This window comes from Canis aureus, chromosome 25 (genome assembly GCF_053574225.1).
Source record: "Canis aureus isolate CA01 chromosome 25, VMU_Caureus_v.1.0, whole genome shotgun sequence".
In the NCBI taxonomy this organism is placed as follows: Eukaryota; Metazoa; Chordata; class Mammalia; order Carnivora; family Canidae; genus Canis; species Canis aureus.
The window spans coordinates 33,866,033-33,876,786 of NC_135635.1; the positions used below are offsets into that span (position 1 = coordinate 33,866,033).

Sequence of the window (10,754 nt, forward strand, 5' to 3'; positions counted from 1 at the left end):
TAGGGTTTTAGGACACAGTCTTCCAGATGCCAGGTCTGCTCAAGACTTCTGATACTAACTGCAACTTCATGGGCTTCCTCAAACCACCTCTGTTTTGATAATTTGCTAGATAGACTCAGAATTCACAGAAAACTATTACACTCACAGTCATAGGGAAAGGATAAAAATTAGAACCAGCAAAGGAAAAGATACTGGGGCAAAGTCTGGGCTGGGTCCAGAAGTAGCACTTCTGATTCTCCTCCCCCTGAAGAGTCACACATGGTGTGGCCTCCTCCAGGACACATAGTATGACATTATACATAGAGAATTGCCAACCAAAAAGACTTGCATGAGCCTCAATGTCCAGAGCTTTTGTTGGGTCTTCATTATTGAACTATTGCCCACATGGCTGAACTCAGTCTATGCGTCTCCACCTCCCCCGGGGTTGGTACTGATATCATGTAGCCCAAGAGGCCCACCATGACCCACCTTGTTAGCCTACAATATCAGGTGGGTTCTGAGGGGCATTCCTCAGACACTCCTATCACTCAGGAAATTCCAAGTGTTTAGAGGTTACTTACTTCCCAGGAGCAAAGGCCAAACCTGTTTTGGGCAAGGCCAAATTCCTTACTACATATCTCATCTCATATCACTCTTATATCTCTACCCTCCTACTAAAACATAAACTTCTGATTTGCAGAGAGTAGACTGTCTTGTTCTCCACTGTGGTCCCAGCAGTACATAGAAGTGTCATATATATGTAGATATAAATAGATGATAGATGATAGATAGATAGATAGATAGATAGATAGATAGATAGATAGACAGACAAACATGTATGTGTGTGTAATTTTGCTTTACCCATTTGAGGTAAATATCAAGTTTCACTTCATTTAAGAGCCAAATAAATGACTTTAAACTCGCATTCCATCAGTCATGAACAATTCATCCTTCCTCCCCAAATAACATCTTTCAAAAGTCCCAGAAGTAAGTGAGGTAGTTTCTGACTGAGGCCAAAACAATCAGTTACTATTGCCCTGTCTGATAAAGAGACAAATGAAAATGGAAAGTTTGGTCAATGTGCCAAAGGCCCAATACTGCAGCTTTAGCTGCTGTCACCACCATTAAGCACTTGTGCCAAAGGAGGAGGTCCATGAATCCTTTGTTAGGTTTTGCACACTGCAAGAAACACTCTATTCCCAAGGCCCTGCTCACCACAGGAAGTGCTGGAGTAACCCAGACTTACAGCTACTCTCAGGTTACTTATGTTGCTCACAGTTAGAGAGAGATGATGAGACTTGCCCCAGAGTTCAGCACAGCTGTGTGCACATCATACATCATGCTAAGCAAGCTTGAGTTCTGATGTTAAAGGTCTTGGGGGTACAATACTTTCAGTGTTTACCCACCCACAGTTGTTCCCTAACATGTGGTCATAATCCAGGGTGGCTCCAGCCTTCCCTGAGTGCCTTCCCTGGGCTAGAAGATGCCTCTTTTCCTTCTCCTTTTCTGGGCATCTGGGCTTCCACCATCATATTGGATGTGAACTAATAATCTTGGACCTCAATGGAAGAAATGCTATTTCCCTTCTTCAAAAAGGTTCTTTGACTTCTTTGTAAATCAGTGGGAGTAAAAGGATTTTAGGGAAGTTCACTACATACTTCTACCACCTTCATCACCACCTCCACTGAGACTTAGGCCCTCATGAAACAAAAACCTACTATAGTTTCTTCCTGAAACAATAGGCAGATAGATACTTCCCTTTCACTGTCACTGGAGATATGCAAGTGGTTCTTCCCAAAAGAGGATGTGTTCCTAGGTGATTTGAATTAGAAACTGCTAGCAATTTTTAAATAATAAAAGGCACCAAAAATAGACATACATGTATATGTGTTCATAATTACAAAATATTAGCATAGGTTATATCTGGGCAATAGGATATCAAGTGATGCTTATTTCCTTAATTATACTCTCTCTACCATTTAAAAACTTTACAACAAATATGTAGCACTTTGTAGTATTAAAAAGGTGCTTCAATATTAAAGAAAAAAACTGCAAGAATCTAGGTGGTGGACAGATGGTTAAATGATCAAAAACTTCCACTCACAGAATTCTAATACCCTTGTATGGTTGAGTCCCCCCTCTTGTTTTACCTATGTATTGATTCCTTTTTATCCCTCTTCTACACTTCTGTGCTTCCCCATGAGAAACTGCTCTAATATATTCAACATGTATTGTTATGTCTGGGTATACACTTATAAAGTACATAATGTTATTTTGTATCAGTATATATTTTTTATTTACATAAATACTGTTACATATCATATTTCCCCTTACAGACTCTAACCCCCACAGAAGCAATGAGAGTTTATTTATATTTGTAGTCCTAGAGCAAAATATGGAGTTTAGCATAGAGAAACATCACAATAAATACTTGTTGAACTGAACTGAAAGTTTACTATCATTTTTTTTTTAAATCTCACCTTTCCTATACACCAGTAATACTTCTCCTGGTTTTCCTCCTGCCTCTCACTCTCCTTCCCACACTCCTCCTTATTTTCATCCCTAAATACAGGCACCACCTAAGGCCTAAGGTTTAGTGCCCTTCTCTCTCCTGCTGTCACTCTAACACCCACAATCATCCTCATCCATGTTCATGGCTTTCATGATCATTTTGGCATAGGTATTTTCCAAACCTATATCTCTAGTCTTCATTTCTTCACCAAGCTGTAGACTTACATGCTCATCTGCCAGCTGAAAGGCCTGCAAGCATCTCACACTCAAAATGAAATCATTTCCATACTCACCCTCACCCCCACCAAAGCCCTACTTTCTCCTTTGTCCCTCTCACAAGAACAGGAATTAGTGTTCTTACAGTATCCCCTTCTCAATTTTAATAGAACTCCCTTCCTCTTTTGCTCTGTATATGGGATAACCAGAGTCATTCTACCTTACTGATAACACTACTAATTCACAGCCAGGGGCATTGCTTGGTGCTGAGAATGTAAGGGTGAACTAGATGAATGAGTTTCTGAGTCTGAGGAGACAGACAATAGACAAATAAGCATTGTGCTGCAAAATGTGATCAATAATCTGAAAGAAATGAGTAGGGTGATGTGGGTGATTGTGGGTCAAGAAAGCATCCTCTATAGGATGAGAAGGGAGCCTCTCATAAAAAATCCATGGGAAGAACAAACAATCCAGGCTCAAGAGTCAGCAGATATCAAGGCTATAGGGAGAGCAAGAGCTTCACATGTCCAAAAACCAGCAATGAGACTTTTGGGATAGACCTTACTGAGGAGGGAGTGATCATAATTGGATTAGGGTGAGGAGTGGCCAGAGGCCAGATCATGAAGGCCCTTGGAGACCATTCAAGACATTTGGTTTTATTCTAAGTGCGATGGGAAATCAAATGTTAGCATTTAAGCAGAGCAGGGATCTGATCTGGTTTATGCTTTTAAAAGTTCACTGATGCATGAAGAATGAATTATGAGAAGGTGGTGGGGGCAAGAGGTAGAGCAGGGAGGCAGATTCAAAGCTTTTGCACTAGACCAGGTAAGAGGTAGTAATGACTTGAACTACAGGAAGGCAGTGAGTGTGGTGAGAAATGGACCAATACTAGACATATGTTGGAGGGAAACCTGATAGAACTTGCTGATGGATGGGATATGGAGATGAGGGAAAAGGAAGAATTAAGAATGACTCAGGGCTTCTGGTGTAAGTAACTAGGTGGATGATAATGCCGTTTCGTGATTGGGGACATAGAAGGAAGAACAGGGCCAGCTGGCAGTGGGTACAGCAGGGAATTAAGCGTTTTGTTTTAGACATGCTAAATTTAAGATGCCAATGAGACATCGTGGTAGAGATGTCAAGTTGACAGATATAACAACCTGGAGCCCCATGAGGAGAGCTCTGGAATGGAGACCCATTCAGAAGGCATCATTGTAGAGATGGTATTTATGCCATGGGAGTACACAGATGAGGGATGAGAACCCAAGAGATAGGAAAAGAGAGAAAGGAAGGGAAGAGAAGAGGAGAAGAGGCCCCATAACCAGGTCCTTCATCATTTGGAAGTCCTGTCTACAAGGATGAGCCAGCAAAATTGCATGAAAAGCAGAGACCAGTGATATAGAAAAAAAATCCAGGAGAGTGTGAATGTCACAAAACTAAGAAAAAAAAGAGTGTTTTGTAAAGAAGGGAGGAGTCAAACACATCAGATATTACTAAAAGACCGAGATAAGGCCAGAAACCCATCCACTGGGCTTAGGATAATAAAAATTAAGGAGTAATTTTGGCAAAGAAATACTGTGGGCCAGATTGGAGCAAACCAAATAGTAATCTGTAGGTGTAGGTGAAGAAATGGAAGCAGTATGTGTCGACAATACTTTGGAGAAGTTTTACAATAAATGAGGCTAGAGGTAAAGAGGAATGTAGCCTCTCTTGAGGCTTCTGTGAAGATGGGGAATAATCAAGCACATGCATGTGCTGGTGGGAATGAATATGCAAAAGGGGAACAGGGGTGGTACAGGAGAAAGAATGAGTAAAATGAAAGAGAAAAACCCTTTAGAAGAGCAGAGGGGATGTACTGGCCTTTGATGAGGGGGACTTTTTTGCATCCCTGGAGGAGGAAGGATGGACACAGTGATACAGACACAGGTGCATGTGTAGACCTGGTGGTTGGGAGGAGAGGGAGTACTGTTCCAGCAGTTTCCATTTGGGAGATTGCCAGCTATGATGAAGAGTAGGAGAGGGGAAAGACATGGCCGGTGGGGAGAGAAGGTATTGGGAAGCAAGCCTGGTGCCCCTCCACATGGTTTCTACCTTCTTTCCACTCCCAGTGTGGCAGCCCTAGTTCAGGCCCTCCTGTTCTGTGCCTCGACCACCATAATGGCCTCCAAACAGATCTCCCTTGTTCAGCATCCCCCACCCTTCAGAGGGATGCCCCTAGACTACAAATCTGTCGTGCCACGGGAAGCTTCAATGGGCTTCACCGTGTTTTTGGGTTTTTTTAAAGATTTTATTAATTTATTCATGAGAGACACAGAGGTAGAGAGGTAGAGACACAGGCAGAGGGAGAAGCGGGTTCCATACAGGGAGCCTGATGCGGGACCCGATCCTGGGACTCCAGGACCAAGCCCTGAACTGAAGGCAGACGCTCAACCGCTGAGCCACCCAGGCGTCCCCTTCCGTTTTATACAATGCCCTGCCTCCTTATTTGGACATGCAGAACTCTCCATCTCCTGACCCAACCTCCTGGGTGCATTTACACTCAGGGCATCCCTTCCCTCAACCTGCGCAGGATCACTGCAGCTACTCTTCACTCTCCTCAAATGCTATGATATCCCTCGCTTTTAGGTCTTTGTCCAAGCTCTTCTTTCTGCCCAGCATGCCCTTCTTCCTTTTGCAGAATTCCTACCCATCTCTCAAGATCCAACTCAGATCCCACTTGACGTCAAAGAAACCTACCAGATCCTTTCAGCAACCTTAATTTCTCTTCCCATAGCTCCTTATGCCTTTAAAACTTACCATAAAAGATCAAAGTCTGTCTTGTATTATAAGCATGTATTTGCACATGCGTATTTGTCTAGAGGTGTGCTTGCCCCTGTCTTCAAGGAAGGATCAAAGGGAAGGAGAGAAGAACAGGAGGGGAAAAGAGGACGGAAAGCGGACCCGGTAGGGAAAGAGGGAAGGTGCCTCATGGACCCCTGTTGGTTCCCCTCACTGGCTTGAATAAAACTGCTCGACAGTGTGCTTCCCAAGAGTGGCAAGAGCCTCAGCCAGCCCTGGGGGCTGGCACATCCCTTCCCCCTCCCCTTGGGCTCCTCTCCCCCCTTTCTCCCCACTCCCATGCCTCCATGTTAGGTGCCCAGTAATCGCATCAAATCTTAAGAAGCAACTCCAGCTCTGAAAAGAGCAGTGGGAGGAATTGAGAGAAATAGGGCAGAGAAATGAAAATGTAATGTTGAAAAATTCATGCTAAAGGAAGCACGTGCTCCCTCTCCTCCTCTGCATGCCATCTGATAAAATTCTGGCAGAGGCCTTGCTTTCCAGGCACATGCAGGGACCATGAGAGGCTGGGCCAAGTCTCTCCGAGGTGCGGGAGGAATCACTGGCGGGCGGTGCGGGTCCACGTGCGTGCGGCAGCGGAGCCCACTGGGCTTCTGCGGGCCTGGGCTGGTGGCAGCGCGGGGGCGGGGGGTGGCGAGCGCGTCCTCCCCACTGCACCCCGAGCTGCCCCGCCGCTGCAACTCCACCTCTCTCCGCCGCTGATGAAGGAATCCGAGGACTGAAAGGCAGCCACGACCCCGGGGCCGGGCGGGCGGCTGGCCCCGCTCCGCGTGATTGGGCACCGTCTGCTCGGAGCCCGGGGCAAGGCAGTTGAGGCGGCCGGGCTCCGGTTGCCTGAAAGAGCCCGATCTGGGTCCCAGCCCCGCGTGTCACTCCCCTCCGACAGCACCGCAGCGCCGCGGCCTGATTAATGCGGGGCGCGGGGGCCTGCAGGAGCCGGGCTCGCGGTTCCCGGCAAGCGGCCCGGGCGCCCCTGCGGAGACGCGGCTCCGGCTGCTCGGCTGCTCGGCTGCGACCCCTGGCGGCCGGCGGAGAAACTCTCCGCAGAGCTTCCCAAGCGAAGGGGCCGCTGGACAGAAAGCAAAAGGGAGGATTTTAAAAGAAACTGGGGTAAGAAATATGCACCCCCAGATGGTGCAGGGCCGGGGGGCGGAGAATGGAAGGAAAGCCAAATTTGCTTACTTATAATCTAAACAAGAAGGAAGGGAACAATCTGTCAGAGATGGTGGGGGCTGTTGGAGGGGAATGGGAGGGGAGAAGGTGGAAATGTGAAAATCTGTTTATGGTTGGAACGGAATCTGTTTAATATGATGCTTACACAAAATAAGACTTATAAGTTTTTCCCTGCTTTGAACTCTGCTTCCTTCATCTTCATTATAACTAGCAGTGGGCTCTGATCCGATTTCCTCTTTCATGCTCCCAAACCAGCTGCATTTTAGAAGAGGCATCTATCTATCCAGGGAAATGAAACATACTTGGGCTTCTTCCAGTGCCTTCGGTGAGCCTGAGTCACAAGAGCCAATATAAGACAGGAGTGAAGAGCCTGGACACTTGAGGCACAGTGTAAATCCAATGTATGTATGTCGCTCACTAACTGTGTGACCTTGAGCACTTTGCTCAGCCTCTCTGAATCTCTATTTTTTCTTGTCTAGGAAGCGGAGTATATGAAAAATGCACCTCCAGGATTGTGGTGACAAAGATGCAGTAGCATCTGAGGCGTTCTTGCCCTAACCTCTCTCTCCAGGAGAGAGAAGCTGTCCGATGCTATTTGCATTCCCTTCCCTAGCAGGACTCCTTTGGGACATGACTGTGATACATACAGTTTGAGAACAGGCCATGTGCCTGTGAGCAACACAGGAGTGAATCCTCCCTCGTTTTCCCTGACTCCTTCCCTTTCTTTCTCATCAGTTCACACAGCCCCTGCCTGAACAGAATGATGTGTTTGGTGTGCAAGAAGCTTCTTGGCATAGAGCTGATCCTAGCTTGGGATGGAGCTTGAGGCTTTCAGTTGGTTCTTAAAGGCTATGGATCAATGTCCTTGTTCTCCATGGTGTTAGCATTGCAAGCATGCAACGGTTTGGTGTGCAATGTTCTCTGCTAGGGGCTGGCGTGATGAAAAGTTTCTCTAGGGGCTCCAGCCTGCAAGAGCACAGTCTAGTTGGAAAGACGTGCCGTACATAGAGAAAAAACTAAATAATAACTTACAATTATAAAATAGCATCTGTGAAGGGTCAAATGAGGAGCCCGCTAGCACTATAGGAAATCAGAGAATGAAAACTGACTCAGGGGTGCCTGGGTGGTTCAGTCGGTTAAGCATCTGCTTTTGGCTCAGGTCATGATCTCCAGGTCCTGGGATCAAGTCCCACATTAGGCTCCCTGCTCAGCGAGGAGCCTGCTTCTCCCTGTTCCTCTGCCTGCCACTCCCCCTGCTTGTGCACTGGCTCTCTCTCGCTCTCTCTCTCTCTCTCTCTCAAATAAAATAAAATAAAATAAAATAAAATAAAATAAAATTATAAAACAAAACTGACTCAGATCAAATTTGAGAGCCCATGTACTACAGAAAGTGTCCTGGTACTTTGATGAGGTGGGCAAGCTCTTCTCTGGAATTCAGGTTATATCACTAGAAGGGTGCAATACAGGGTATGCTATCCACAGTGAGGAAGAACATGTGGGGAAAATCCAACTTCTCAAAGTCTCCTGAAGATGCCAGCCACCTCTAGCTTCAGGACATTGGGGGCTTATCTCAGGGAATGACTCTCAAAGACTCCACCTCTCAGAGTATGACTGCTCCATGCCCATCTTCCAGAGGACAAAACTGAGTTGCAAATAAATCCCTACGCATGAGCTAGAGGAAAGAAGATAGGTACAGAGTTACTCATGATTCCTTATCTGTTCATTCATCAGTCCACTTACATAACATCCATCCTTCCATGTATCCATTCAGTCCTCCATGCACATGCTAAATATTATATTTGGAAACTTTTAAAGATTTTATTTATTTAGTAATGAGTGACATAGAGAGAGAGGCAGAGACACAGGCAGAGGGAGAAGCAGGCTCCATGCAGGGAGCTGGATGCAGGACTCGATCCCAGGACCCTGGGATCATGACATGAGCCAAAGGCAGATGCTCGACCACTGAGCCACCCAGAGGCCTCATTTAGCAATTGTTGTATGCCCAGCACTGGTCCTGTGCTGTGAGTACCAAATTATGATGCTTTTCCTTTCCCTCTACCCTGATCAAGATCCTATATCACCCTACTCAATTTTAAAGAGTCTCCCCTTTTGTCCCACCGCATGTGGGGACCAGATGTACTGTGCGATTCACGTGGCTCATTCTATTGCAGTAACAGGGCCCTGACAAACACGGATCCCACCACTCTGGTCAGCAAACTGTCATATTGAATCTAACAGCTGAGATTTTACACATCTACCCACTACTTCCTGAAGGTACAGGAAGAATAGGACTCACAGTACTGGCCCCTTTCGGATCAGAGAGAAATACATCAAGCCGTCGCCTCACCCTACATCTCTGATGACTGACTCACGAGCTGGTTCTAGCCTCTCCCTCGCGATTGCCCGCCTCCCTGGGTGTTCACCTAAAACCATCCCGGGAGCCTTTCCCCCTGGCTGGCTGCCTCTCTCACTCCCACCCTCTGCCCTCATGGGATTTGTGACAATCCGTGCTCTTTAAAAAATTTGCTGGAGTGTATTTGTGTGCTTTAGTGGTGGCGGAATGCTGTATAATTATCTCCCAATTCATCAGGCTCCTTAACAGGCAAATGCCTTTTTTTCCAATAAGTTTTTCTGGCTGAGGCACCCATAGGCCTTGTTGCTACGGAAACCAGAACGTTTCTTTCTCTATTTTAATGGTGTGTTGAAAGCTCTGCGTGTATGTGCGCGCACACATATGGTAGCTGCTCGCTTTTACAGCTCTTTCTTCCCTTCCTACCTCTGCGGACCTGTCTGGCATTTTCTCCCCACATCGCATGTTCCAGAACGTTCCCCCCTCCTCCAGAGCCCCTGCTCGTCCCCTTCCTGCCTTTCACTGTGCCCCCACCTCCCCCTACCCTTCCATCTGGTGTGCTCAGCTGTTTAAAAAGAAATACCAGTTGGCTTGCATGAAATCTAAGAGGGAGTGGGAAATAAAGGGTAATTGTGGAAACAAAGCTTTGCAAAAGGCTTTGACCAGCCAGGTGTTTCCTGCTGGAAGACTCATGGCTTTGCTTGGCCATCTTCCTAGAACGCAGGGCTTCTTCAGAGAAGGAGGACAGGGGATGGAGAGAGCACAGCTCGGTGCAGGAGTGCAGGGACACCACAGCCCAGCAGCACCATCTGCTGCTGCTGCTCCTGGGCACAGACAGACATGCCTCCACCCAAGTCACTGGGCTTGATTCAAGGACTGTTGGATGAGGGGAGGGCTCCGCTGAAATTTGTTTCTTTATTCATCTCTTCAACAAGCATTTACTCAACACTTAGTATATGCCTGGCACTGTTCTAGGCACTGCGGATATGTCGATGGCCCCTGTCCTCAAGAAGCAAGACTTGCTCACCGATAACTAAGACAACATGGGAAGGGATGACAGGCAATGTCATAACTCGGGTTTGGGCTCTGAAGTCAAACCTAAGTCTGAGCTCCAGGCCAGCATTTCTTAGCTGTAACCTGGGGTAAATGGCTAGCCTCGTTAAGGCTCCATTTCCTTAGCTCTAAGAGTAACATCATAACAAAATTATTTCTGATTAAATAAAATAATAAATATTTATTAGCACAGTGCCCTGCCCACAGTCCACACTCAGTAAATATTCATTGCCATTGTTGTCTTTATTATTACCCCTGTTAGGGTTATAAGAGGATCATGATCACAAGCAAGGTGGCCCCCAAGGGAGGCAAGATGTCACAGAAGAGAAGTTGGACCATACATTTTCTAGGTGAGAAAGGTAGGAAGAACATTCTAGTCAGAGGGATTAGTGCGTGCAAAGGCATGAAGTGTGAACAGGGACATGCTTCTATACGGCTACAATGTCAGATACATATATCTGCAGACAGGGACACCATAGGACTGGCCTAGGCTATGAGGACACCGATCACTACCCCAAGGGGATTAAACCTTTAATCAATCCCCTTAATGGACTAAGTAGAAGTTCTTAGGCTTAAGAGAGGCACAAGCAGTTAAACTGTTCAGAGAAGAGTTTTTCCTGGTGATATACAAAAT

The 10,754-nt window shown here is 46.4% G+C and overlaps 1 long non-coding RNA gene across 1 annotated transcript; it reads left to right on the forward strand.

Annotated features, from left to right (window-relative positions):
- Nucleotides 1-6,115: 6,115 nt before the first annotated feature.
- Nucleotides 6,116-8,067, forward strand: LOC144297660 (uncharacterized). Its single transcript, XR_013364611.1, has 3 exons — nucleotides 6,116-6,654; nucleotides 6,973-7,118; nucleotides 7,197-8,067. It is a non-coding gene; the product is annotated as an uncharacterized LOC144297660 (long non-coding RNA).
- Nucleotides 8,068-10,754: the final 2,687 nt, after the last annotated feature.